This window comes from Eurosta solidaginis, chromosome 2, assembly GCF_040869045.1.
Source record: "Eurosta solidaginis isolate ZX-2024a chromosome 2, ASM4086904v1, whole genome shotgun sequence".
Lineage (NCBI taxonomy): Eukaryota > Metazoa > Arthropoda > Insecta > Diptera > Tephritidae > Eurosta > Eurosta solidaginis.
This window is the reverse complement of record NC_090320.1, coordinates 77,544,198-77,558,402: the sequence shown is the minus strand read 5'-3', so window position 1 is coordinate 77,558,402 and position 14,205 is coordinate 77,544,198.

The following is a 14,205-nucleotide window of genomic DNA, read 5'->3' as shown; positions in this document are numbered from 1 at the left end:
TGATAGTTGATAGTCATACATAAGTAAGACCAACTCAACCTTAATCAGGTTTTGCTACGCCTCACATTTTTAGAAATTTCACGCGCCCAACGTTTTTATTTAATTGTCTGAACAACGCCCTAGATTGACGAAGAGTGTGGTGACTAGTACCTAGGACCTAACTAATTATTTTCTAGCTCTAAGTATTATTATTACTTAATGTAAGTATTGTTTTCAATAAAACCGTTTAACTAAATTTTTTTTTTAATTTATTACTGTTAAAAGTATTGAAGAATTTATCAAAAAACAGGACAAACTCGGCCGTGTTGGAAAACGATGGAGACTTAGAACTTTTTAAAGACCCAAAACTATATATGGCAAACACGGCACTTGAAACAGAATTGCTAAAAACTTGCGAAGATAGTTTTACACTCATCTTTTGAAAACTATTTGGTCTCAAGTGGGCGGCAGTCAATTTTTGAGTGCATTTTATACTTGAAGTGAGCATTGGTCGTGCAGACGAACTATATCTAACCAGTCCACAGGGCAGCCAGCAAAAAGAAACTCTAATTTTCGAATTTTCTAAACAGTCCCATTTACTTTTTAACAGATGAGGTGAATACTTGAACAAGAAAATTTTTTCTCCATTTACTTTAAAGATGAGTATAGAACGTTACACCTACTGTTTTGGCAAAGTTGACGAAGTTTGGACCTTGGTCAAAAAACTCAATTGCGCGGACAAAGACCAATACCCTGGAGCTGAGTTATGTACTCTTAATATATGTATACTTCCTCATAATATCTCCTTCACAAATCTTATGGACAAAAACGTAAGCTAGTGGATGGGCCAAGATTCCCGATTTAAGATACAAAGAACGCTCGAGGCTGCTCTAGAGGTACAGTTTTCGTCACTGTAAAGTTCTAGCCCTACAACGATGCCAGTACTTTTCTCACATTGTAAATTTATTTTCAGTGCCATTTCGTCGCAGCATATCGAGACATATTTTTAGTCGTCGGAAAAACGTCGACTTCTTGGCTCCAGGGCTTTTATGCTGCTGAAATTGCAGTCAGGGGAACGTAGCCACTCTTGAACAAATTGTTCAAGGGTTCTTCGAGAAGGCCAATCAAAATTTGGTTTCAAATACCTATACGCAATCGGTGAAATAAACTTTAACACTACACCCTGCGTTATAACATTTTTGTCGAAACGATGACCCGTAGGAGCTCTAGGTCCGTTTTTAAGACTATTCCTCACACATACCACAAGGTATGGAGATAATTGACTACAAAGCTCTGCGATGTGTCTCTCCCGTAAATGAAATTAAACTAAAATAATAAATAAATAATTAAACTAAAATAATAATAGAACATAAATACATGTTAAAACAAAACATTGCACTAATACTTCAGATACTTTTATAAAAAATAGTAGTAGATAGTTAATAAATACTTATGGAACATAGTCAATACTTTATGATGATATTAGAATTCACCTACAGTCAACCCAACTATAATACCTACATAAGGCAAAGGCCCGTTTCGCAAAAATCCTAGTCTTGGAAAAAAAATTTTGTTAAAAATTAAAAAATTAAAATTTTATTTCAGGAAAAATGAAAACAGACTACTTTTTTGTGAAACAGTCACATGGTGGGATAGCAGGGCTATGCTAAAAAAAGTACACGAAACCACAATTTGAACTGGAAATATAAGCCGCATTTCAAAAATTCAAATATAAAAAAATAAACGATATGTGAAAACAGAATGGGTTGATACCACAAAAAAAGAAAATTAAGAGCAATTATCGATGTGTCATACACAAAGGCCCGTAATCATAGACGCTGACTAAAATACTGTCTAGTTAAAATCTTGCCTAAATTAAAAACGGGATTTAAAATTTTGATCTGTCATAGTCATATTAAATACAGTTTTCAGCTAAAATAAGCATGGACAGGGCATCCGCATTAAAAAATGCATTGATTGGCGCTATGAAGAAATTTTTTAGAAGTTTTAAAAGTTCCTTACAACCGTGATTACTTGACTCCATGTACAAAAAATTATAATTTTTTACTTGACAAGAACAAAAATTGTCAAAGGAGTACCTGAAGACGCGTTTTGATCCCAGGAATCATAATCCGGTGGCTGATAATTATCATTCAATTCTATTTAAAAGTTATTAGCAAAGGTTTTGTAAAAATTCAGCCGTCTAATTAAAATTGAGTGCTCACTCTATTAATTGAACAAGAACATACTTATTTAAAGAAAATTTACATAATTTGGTTCTTCAAAAATTATTTAAATCTCGCAACATAAAGGAAAAGGTAGCTAAAGCGGATTTGGGCTCCTTAAAGCACAGGAAGTAACTAGGCGATTCACTCATGCACCCGTATTAATGTTGAATAGTTTTTCCCAATGCATCATGGCATAGAAGTGATATCCGCAAAATGCGGATGAGGGTACAAAATTCGTTTTCAATTCAATTTCTTCACTGTTTAAAAATTGACGTACTTGTACATCACGTACGTTGAAAGTTTATTTGCTACAATGAACATAATAATCAGTTACCGATTATAAAAATATAAATTTAAGTATTTGTAGATCAAAAGGAAATTGTTTTCAAATTGAATAAAAAAGAAAGTGACAGATTTTTTATAAAATATTACGTTGCTGTTGCGTTGTATACTAGAACGTTGTAAAGAAAAGTTGTTCGAATTAACAGCTGTAGCGGCCAAAATGATGCAAACCTTAAATGTTATTTCGCCCTAACCGTTGAAGCCAAGGGCGTATGCATGGGGGATAAGGGCGGGCTTTGCCCCCCTTCGCGAGCTAAGAACACAAAACTGAAAGTTAAACATCAACAACATAAAAGGTTTTCAGTTCCTCACCTTTTGTTCAAATTCTGAGCTTAATAATATTTATTTACATACATCTATTAATAAATACATACACATACAAAATACTTACCTATTCTTACTAATAAAGTAACTAAAGTGATAAATAACTTTGAATAACAATCCTGGTTTTCCAATGGTACATCCGTATCTGGTTCATGTACCTTTGGAACACGAGGAATAAGACTGATAAGGTGCATAAACGCACCAGATACTTTGCATCTCTGAAAATATCGATAAGCATCGATTAAACGTGAATAATTAAAACAGCTAACAATTGTGGTCATTGTTTGAAATTAATTAGCTAACAAATGGATATTAAGAAGTTTTTTTCTACTTCTGTAGGTAAGTCTGATTTTATTAATTATATCACTATTAGCCGAAAACTCATTTATCTTAATACATCTTCGAAAAGAAGACATAGCCAAACTAGCTCTGATGAGAGTGCCGTGGAACCAGGAGGATGTTATTATCATCATAATGACATTGGGAATGGGTCAATGCCCGAAGCACTATGACTTTCGCACAAAAAAAAAAAACTTAAATTGTGGAGTACCACCGTCACACTATGATTTTCGGCTGATGCAGCCCATTTAAAAAGAAAATTTAATCACAATTGGCTAGAAATATACAAGCCATTGATGGTTTATTCAAGCAAGCTTAAAGGCGTTTTCTGCTTGTATTGTGTTCTATTCAAACCTCAAAAAATATGTGGGACAGTGAGTTCATTTGTGATTCGACCGTTCCTGAAGTATAAGAATATACATGAGTATAGTAAGAGCCACGCCGCATCAAATTAGGGCTCTTGGTATTCGGTTAGTCGATTAGCCGAATTATTCGAATATGACGTTAGTCGCCTACTAAAAGTCGACTACCAGTATTCGAGTATTAAAAACATTTAGACTATTCGGCTAACCGCCCATTTACGGTTAGTCGATTAACCGCTCACTAGCGGTTAGTCGGTTAATGTATATTTCGATTACAAAAGCATCACGTATAAGTATTATCTGTGATATTTGCCAACTAATTTTATTGGTTTCTTTTAAATATTCAATAAAATATATAAAGGAGCTTAGAATTTTCGTGTAAGTAATTATGAACGAAATTCAATGAAAATTTTCTTTACAGTTTTGTGCAATAAAGTAAGACCCCAAATTAAAACTTATTGGGGCATAATCATAGTCAAAAAAAATAAGCTTTAAATTTAGTTTCAGCTTTTTTGACAGATAGCTCATACAAAATTATGTCAAAAAGCTGCAACTAAATTTAAAATCTATTTTATATTGACTATGATTATGCGCCATTAAATTTCGCCCATTTGATCAAAATTCGATTTATAGCAATTCCTTATGTTATTGAGTAGTTAAACACGAGTCCATTTCTCTGTTCGAGTCTCTGACGTTCAGCCACCAATTGCCTTATAATTTTGGTTGAACGTCAAAATCGAATGACTCTTGCAAAAGAAACTTTAGAAATAATTGTATTTACCTGTATAGTGATAGTTTAAAAACAAGTATGAAAATAAAATGGATAAGATATCATTGACCTGTAACAATGCATCAAAAGGGACATCTTCAAGTCAAAGGTTGTTTTCGTCATAACTTTTGCAAAAATTTCTCTTTTCATTTCTCTTACTTTTTCTAATTTGTTTGAATATATATCTTACTTCCTTTTCCAGTTTAGGGAAGAGACAAAATATACATATGCTTGTATATTAGGCCGGGTCGATTTGTGGGGATCTGTGTGGATTTCTGTGAAAATCATATTCTAGGGATCAAAATAAGAAACTTTTCCGAAGGAACCATACCTCTAAAACGAATTCTGATGTCCCCCTTTGGGTCGTAGTGGCAAATTTTGAAAAATCCCACTCTGAAATGCCTATGTTTTTTTCTTTTTGGAGTTTATTTTTCTCTTTAGAAATTTATTTAGCCAGAACATATGTAAATGAAAAAATGAATTTAACTTAGTAATAGAAAAGAAATTAAAAAAAATTATTAGAAATTAGCGTTTTTACAAACCCCATTTTAAAACCAAGGCATCACTGTGATGCATTTGCATGTCGTAAACATAGTTGTGTGGGTTTTTTTATTCAACCGTTTTAAAAAATGAAGGTATCACTGTGACACAATTGCAAATCGTAAAATTGCTTGTGTTGTTCTTTTTAAGCCACCACAAGACACAGCAGGTAGAATTGAAATTGCCCCTACACAAAAGCTCGACCCAAAGGGGAGACATCAGAATTCGTTTTAGAGGTATGGTTCCTTCGGCAAAGTTTCTTATTTTGATCCCTAGAATACGATTTTCACAGAGCAATGATCGATTTTTAAATCGACCCGCCCTAATGTATATCCTACCTTCTTAATTTCATTTTCGTACAAACCAGCATTCTTCTCCCTGTATTATCGTCATACACGTTTCAATTATAATTTGAAGAGCTGGGAACATTGTAAACGAGCTCCCATACAATTACAAACGAGGCTTTTCTTACTCTAGACCCTAAGGATTGCTTCGCGACAAATGGTATAATTAATACATATTTTATTACTTTAATTATTTTATAATAATCTTTTAAAACGTTATCTGTAGCAGCAAGAGCAAGGGGATATAAAACTAAACCGCAGTAAAATAATCAACATACAAAAAATAATCAAAATACTAATATTAATATTGAAATTTTATAAACACTGACAAGAAAATTTTCTATTATTCAAAATAAATTAATTCAAAAATAATTTATAAAAATATAGTAGATATATCTAAGTAAAGTAGATAACTCCACATTTACTCCCCCTCCAGTGAAACGAAAAATTTATTTTTTAATGTTAATTTACAGTGTATATTAAGTAAAAATATTGCGTTATAGTTTGAAAAAAATTTGAATTATGTGTTAATTCCGTTAAAAGTTTATGTTAGTATTGATGTAAGTACCCAATCTTTTGATGATTTGATGTAGTTGATATCTTATTTTTAGTTGTAGTTATTGTTTACTTATTGTATTAATATTTTATGTATATTAATGTTTGTTTGTGTGATTGCTATGTTGTTGAGGTTAAAAATAACTTAATAGCTGTTTGTTAAATATTGTCAATTATAATTATGTTTTTGAAAAATCTTGAATGAGGTTGAATGATAGTAGGTGGCAACTTTGTGTGCACAATCACTCAAAAATTAAAAACTTGTATTATGCAGAATATATGTTCAATATATAATTGTAGTCTGCGTAATGTATGTACAAGTTGTTGATAAGGAATGAAAAGTTGATTCCTTTATTCGTTTGAGGGTGATATGAAATTGTCAATGATTCGTGTCATGTTAATGAGTTTAATATTGAATTTTTAATATGTTTTTAATTTCAAAACGAAATAATTGATATATGTCAATAAAAATTATTTTAAGAAATCTTTTGAAATTTTTTAAAATTGATTGTAGTTATTAGTTTGATTTTAAAAATTTAAGTTATTTCTTGTTTTTGTGGTTTTTTTTGTGTTGCTTTCGAATTGAAATGAGGTTATTGTTTGTATTTTGGGTTAGAATATTTGGCGTTGTGAAAGTTCTTGCATATGTACATAATTGATAAATGTATTTATTTATATACTGAAGAAGAAGTTTAAACAAGAAAAAATAAATTTGGGAATATTTAATTGAATAAAGAAAATTTTAATTTGATAATAAGGTAATCAAGAAAAATATTTTTTTTTAATATATCAGCATATAATTAAAAAGTTAAATATTGAAAAAATATTAAAATAAGTAAAAAAATATGATTAAAAACTTGCTGCGAATTTCCAAATAAATTTTGTTTGAGATTTTGATTATTGATTGTTATTATCGTAGTTAATTGTAAATTGATTGAAGAGTAGTTTCATATAAAATTATTGATTGTTGATATTGGTAGAAAATGTTGAAATTTGATAGAAGAAAAATTTGTATTGGAAAATGTTGGGGATTGTTGATAGATGCTGGAGTTAAAACCATAAATTGATACTGAGATTGAATGTTGTTAATTTGCACAGAAGAAACTAATTCTGAATTGAAATTGTGGTTATTTGTTAATATTGCAGATGTGCAAATGAATCAAGTTTGTTTTCGTAGTACAGAAAGAAGATGCAAAGATATTCAATTGAGAAAGTTGAAGATAATGACGTGGTTAAAATATGGCGCAAACACAAAGTTCATAGTAGTATTTTATCCTGTTAATTTCGGTTTTTTTTTATTTATATTTTAATGGTTTTTCTAGTTGTATGAAAACGTAATGAATATAATTTTTAAAATTTATATTAAGCAGTATTCAATGATGTGATTATTCGGAACAGGATCGTGTGCACATTTGCTGAAACCGGTAGATAGTCTGTAATTGGTTCAGGCAACTAAAACAAATTTTCTTTGGTAGCACGTCACTTAGCTGCACTTCTATTTGTGGTTTTGTATTGGTCAGTAGTTTTGCGACACGTAAAGCGCCACATTCAGCAATTGTATAAAATATGGATATAGGTCCGTTGGTAGGATCGCAATTATAGTTTAGAATAAAACTATATATTTAAAAATTTTATTAATTTTTTATATTAAAATACTAATATCCATATTGAAATTTTATAAACACTGACAAGAAATTTTTCTTTTTGAAATATTATTCAAAATAAATTAATTCAAAAATAATTTATAAAAATATAGTAGATAATTCTAAGTAAAGTAGATAACTCCACAGAGGGTATTTGGCAGCTGGAGGCCCTTTCTGAATAGCGCGACGATAGGTATATCTTAAAAACTTGCGCCTCATTTAAAGTTTATTAATCTATGCATAAATTTCCTTACATATAAAATCTAATTCAATTAGTAAAACATATAAAATAATATGTGCGTATCTAAGATTTTTATTTCCATAAAATGCAAATCATGCCAAAACATATAGTCCTTAATGCTATATATAAAAACGACATATCTATTTATATAAGTTCATTCCCCTTCATATAATCTCTGTTTTGATACAAGAAAGTAAGAAGATTTATATTTCTTGGTAACAAACAACTACGTTGTGAGACAATGTTCCCATCGGACTCAGCCGAAGTGGCTGGTATACGCAGTAGGCCGGGCGATTTGTGGGGAGGCAAAAAAAACGCCCATTGCTCTATGAAAATCATATTCTAGGGATCAAAATAAGAAACTTTGCCGAAGGAAACAGGGGCAAATTATGAAAAATCCCACTTTTAAATGCCTATGTTTTTTTCTTTTTGGTGTTTATTTTTCTCTTTAGAAATTTATATAGTCAGAACATATGTAAATGAAAAAATGAATTTAACTTAGTAATAGAAAAGAAATTAAAAAAAATTATTAGAAATTAGCGTTTTTACAACCCCCTTTTAAAACCAAGGCATCACTGTGATGCATTTGCATGTCGTAAACATAGTTGTGTGGGTTTTTTATTCAACCGTTTAAAAAATGAAGGTATCACTGTGACACAATTGCAAATCGTAAAATTGCTTGTGTTGTTCTTTTTAAGCCACCACAAGACACAGCAGGTAGAATTGAAATTGCCCCTACCCAAAAGTTCGACCCAAAGGTGGGGGGGGGGGGGGCATCAGAATTCGTTTTAGAGGTATGGTTCCTTTGGCAAAGTTTCTTATTTTGATCCCTAGAATACGATTTTCACAAAGCAATGAGCGATTTTTAAATCGACCCGCCCTAATACACAGGTAGCGCTTAGCAATGTTGAAAATATCGGGATAAATTTCGCTATGGGATTTCCACCACAATATGGGATCGATGTTGTGACCAACTTGTGGTTCTGCAATGTATAAATCCATTTGCGATTTAAGGTCTGTTCGGTTTATTTCGGACTCAAATAGGAAGTCAAGATCAGTGTTTTTTTCTGTGGCCACCGTGTCATCCACAGAAGTTCCATTTTTTAAATTACTTCTAACAAAATCATGGACTTTCGTTTTTGTTTCTGTGTTTTCATATTGCAAACTTTTGTATCTTGGATCTAAAAAAATGGATACAATAGCAACTCAAATGTTACTGCTACCATTGTCCATATCAAATCGTTTCAAAAGAGATTTCTTAGCACTTTCTTTAAATACATTTTCGTTTTTGTGTTCATTAAGTGCAGGACACATATGATTTTCAATGAGGCGATTTATTAACGGACGGACCAAAGGAAATGTTACCGACTTTGCACTGCACAATACAGTTGTGGCCTTTTCGATAGGCAGCAAGAGCTTCACTAGTGTTACCATCCCACTCCATTCAGTTTCGCTTAACTCCAACTTAAGCGCGTCGCACGGTTTTGTGATGGGTCTGTCCGTTAAAACTAAACATATAGCATTTCGGTTCAAAAGTAAACTTTCACACATATGAAGCGTTCAACGAAATTCACATGACTGAACTAAGCAATTTTTCTTAATGCCAAGTTGTACTTGGTGTGTTGAAAGCGCAGACTTGGCTACATTTGATCGATGGAAGAATGATGCTATTATATTTTTTCCTTTTGTGCATAAGTTGGCACAATCCGAAACAGATCCAAGTGCATCTTTGACCATAAGCTGCAAAATATGAGCACTACACTTAACACTATATGGTATATTTAAAAGTTTTTTCGCAGTCGCATTCATCACGTTTGCACTATCATGAGTTATCGCTTGTATTTTTCTAGATATATTCTAGTCCTCTAAGCAGGTCTCGACAGCTGCAGCAATATTTTCAGCATTTGGCCTTCCTGAATAGAAACTCAGATTAAACAGTTAAGGATGGCTAAGTTCGGGCGAAGCCGAACATTATTGACCCAGCTTTATAGTATCATATAAATATTAGGAATACATTATAGGATTAATATCGAAAAATGTAGCACTTCCTCGAGTCAATGCGGAAAAAAAGGATTTACATAAGCCCTTTGGTATTAAAGCGAAGTGACAAAGCAGTCCATTGTTACTTAAGGTGGATTCACATAAACGTTTAAGATAACATAGAAACACCTTGGCGCTTTCTTCGCTTTGAAACGACCAAAATTTGTTTGTTAATCCGCCTTATGGCCTGTTATTTCAATTTTATGGTTTGAAAGCTTCATAAGTTGCCAATATTTAAAAATTTTACAAAATAAATATAATGCATTCAAATTATAATTTATATCCAAAGAATATTAAATATGCGCACCTTGCAACTGTTGGTTGCAAAGTGTAACACTGCACAAGTCATTGTTTAAATTGAAGTACTGCGTCTCAACCCAAATATAAAAATCTTGGGTACGAGAAGACCATTCGTCAATGGAAATAGAAATGCTTGCTGTTTCTTCCAAGTCCCTCGATATATCGTCACGTACTGCTGTATAAAGAAGCTGCAAACATGAATGAATACTGCTTTCGCAAGGTACTTAGAATCCCGGTTCCAACACCTTCTTGAAACCCCTGAAATCTTCTGATGATGCCAGGGATATAGGCAACATATTTGTAGCGATCAAACGTGCCGTTGCTCGTGCTATCGTTTCCTTACGTTCGCTGTTGCACATCGATGTTACAATGTTCCGCCTTTTTAGTAACAGACCGTTATTTTCCGAAATTTCTTCGTTTGGCTGTGTTATAGTTGAACTGAGAGTATATGTTTATTTTATTGCTAAATTATAAATAAAACTTGTGGTAATACTTACGTTTCGATATCGCGATTTTTGTGATGTACCATCTTAAAGTGGTTATTTAGCGCAGATGTGGATGAATTAAAACATAATTCCACATTGCAAATAGCGCAATTCCCTTTTTTTCCGTCCACCGACTTTTCGAAAAACTGCCACACCCAACTTCGTTTCCGACCGCTCATGTCGAAATTTTCTTTGTGTCAAGCACAATTTTATTTTTTAGATGAAATTATCAATGAAAGTATTCCAGTTCTGACAAAAGTCGAAGCACAGTACTTTGTTGACTAGTGCTTTCTAGGCCACTATTCAAATAAAATATAAAAATACTATTTCCCTGGACTCATGTCACATCATCTAAGGTATGCGGCTTGGTGTATTTTATTTCATTACCGATATCGAGAACTCAAATCTTTATTATCTCGACCTAAGCTGATATTGTATGATACCGCAGTTAATATTGTGACGAATATTAATATCACTTAGGGATACTATCACCTCTAAGTCGATGCTAAGCAGTCACTTGTATGTACACAAACAAATTCACATGCATATATATGAGATACTCACAAAAGTATGCAATCATCAGTACTCACATATACACGCGCATATGGCGATGCGAGATTCTATAAATAACCGATACATACGCGACGCGTATATCTGGTAACTAAGTAGTAAATTCTAGAAGAAGAAACGCCTAGAAGTATGCGAACGAGACAGCAGAGAGTATAAAAGGAGCGAAAGCTGTGTAAGAATCAATCAGTTTGTTTTAAACACGCTATCAGTTGCGAAGGGCAGTATAATTGTTAACTACACTCAAAGTAGTCTAATAAAGACAATTGTGCAATACGGAATATTGGAGTGTTTTATTCAAAAGTTTAGCGATAAGAACGTTAGTAGAAGGTTGCAAATAGGAGGAATTTCACTAAATTCGTTACAATATTATTTGGCTGACTACGCCCATGTGCCACCTCAGATGGCAACGCTCCCATCATCTTAAAAAATACACCCCTGCTGATTAAGACGGCAACCCGCATAGTTTAGTGAACGACCGAGAGAAAAAGACGCGATTGGATAAAATTGATATTTAAAACCAAATATATATACTTTCGCTGAATAAAAGTATTCTTATTCAGATTCATTAAAACCTTAAAAATCGTAATTGAATTAAATTAATTGGAAAACGTTCGTAAGTATACGACAATTTTCAGAAGTGCATGTGAAAAAACGCCTAAGACTCCGCCGGTAAAATCGTAAGTTACTATTCGTGCGTGTGTTTTGTTGTTGCACAAATTTGAGACTCCGTACGTTTTTGTTGTTGCACAATTCGAAAAGACAAAAGTGATGGCCGAACACTTCGGCTCGTGAATCACCGAAAAGAAAAACAACATAAACGAAGAGTGAGGGGAATAAAGAATACGTTTAATTTAAAGTCTCACCAAAATTCGAAGTCGAAAATTAGAACGAAACACAATGCCATTATGCAGCCTAAAAGTATGTGACTTAAAGAAAAAGAGTCGGGATGCTGGTTTACCAGTAACAGGAAATAAAATCAATTAATTGAACGGTTGACAAAAATGAATTGTTCGAAGTGATAGTCAAACTATCGTGCTACAGCGTTTATCGTCATTAGAAAAAACTCTTTCTGATTTAGTGTCGCTGCAAAACCAGAAATTACCCACATCAATTAATTTTCACCCGTCAATATCGTCTTCGCCGGTTAATGTAGGGACAATAGAAAATTCGGTTCCAACTGTAACCAGTACGTATACAGTAGTACATCCGCAAATCGTACCGACCGCGTATAATAATCAAAATTCGCTGTGGACAACTGCTCAAGAGCACAGCAACGTAAATAATTTTTTTGAACCATCTCGACAAAGACATGTGGCGTTTGTGCCACAATCAAACGCATATGTTTCGCAAGCTTACACGCAAGCACCACCGTCTTTCGTGCCGCCGACATTCGTACCACCATCGACGTCCGCACCGTATACAACGTACCATAATCCGTCCACACCATATACGTTCGATCACATTCGCGCGCCGCCGGTAGTACCTAATTACTATAATCCATACGAGAATGTGCGCGATATTGTTGAACTCTTGCCGTTTTTCGATCCATCATCCGATCGCTCGCTAAATTCGCAACAATTCGTAAAACGCTTCGAAAACCTTAAAAATGTATATGGATAGAGAGAAAGCACACTTTTCTTTGCCGTACAACAAAAGATGCGGGGATCAGCTAAATACTGGGTTGACTCTTTGCAAAGTGTATTTAGTTCGTGGTCAGAATTCGTTAACAAATTTTTGATAGATTTTCCGTGTATCGAAAACGAAACCGATGTACATCTTAAGATGGCACAAACGAAACGTCTAAACAACGAATCCGCACAAGAATTTTACTACCGTATGCTCGCGCTGGGTGCAAAAGGGGGGTTATCAGATTCAAGTATTGCGCGCCATAATATAAACGGCATAAATGACTCGGATTTATGTAAAAAAATATCTAATAACTATACGCGATGTCAGCGACATTATAACTTTCAGCATTTATAACGATGTAAAAATCGCACCGCCTAAGCCGGTAACCAAAGTAAACGCGTCGATAGAAAAACAGCCTAATCGAAAATCTCCATTCGTGGAAAATGAAAATTTGTCGAAATCGTTACCACTCGAAAAAGTTAAGTGTTATAACTGTTTTAAACTTGGACATTATTCCATAAATTGTACCGAGCCGCAACGATAGCCGCGATGTGAAAACTGTCAACGTACGACACATACAACCGCAGACTGTAAGGTGAAAACTGATAACCGCCTTAATAAAATCGATCATCGCGCATGTGACGACAAGATTCTAAAAGCCATTAAAGTAAATGGAATAGAAACCGTAGCTTTTGTTGACCCCGGTAGAAGTCGTACTCTCACTCGAAAAACATTCGCGCAGAAAATCGGGGAAGTGCGTGAACAGCTTACCACATTAAGAGGCTTCGCGGGTGAACAATATACTAGCACCGAAGCTGTAAGTGTGATTATCGAGATTGACGGGAATAATAATTCAACTGATATGCCTGCCATTGAAGATGATTTCTTGTGTGAATCCGTGCTGTTAAGAAGGTAATCGCTTAGTTATTGGACAAGATAAGTGCCGTATAGAAGAAATAAATAAAATTGACGTTACCAATGAGTTAAGTCCAATCGATCGCCAGAATTTATCAGAGTTATTAAAACAACGTTCTGACATTTTTGCAAGCAAATTATCCGAAATTGGTAAGTGTGACATTTCTAAAATGAATATCGAACTATCTACTGATGTACCAATTTGTCTTAAACCGTACCGCATTTTCCGTTTGCGAAACGCGCTATCGTATCAGAGTTATTGAGTAATAATATAATTCGACCAAGTGAGTCCTCATACGCCGCGCCAGTAGTTCTGGTCGACAAAGAAAATGGTGAACATCGCTTATATGCTGATTATCGCAGCCTTAATAAGGTTACCGCAAAAATACCCTATCCCATGCCGATAATGGAAGAACAATTTGCGCAACTTGCGGGAAAAATTTTTTTTACAACACTTGACCTTCGTACTGGTTATCACCAAATTGAAATCGACGAATCCTCAAAAAAATATACCGCGTTCGTAACTACAGACGAACGTTTCGAATACACGCGCATGCCGTTTGGTCTTGTAAACGCGCCTGCTGTTTTCCAATGTATTGT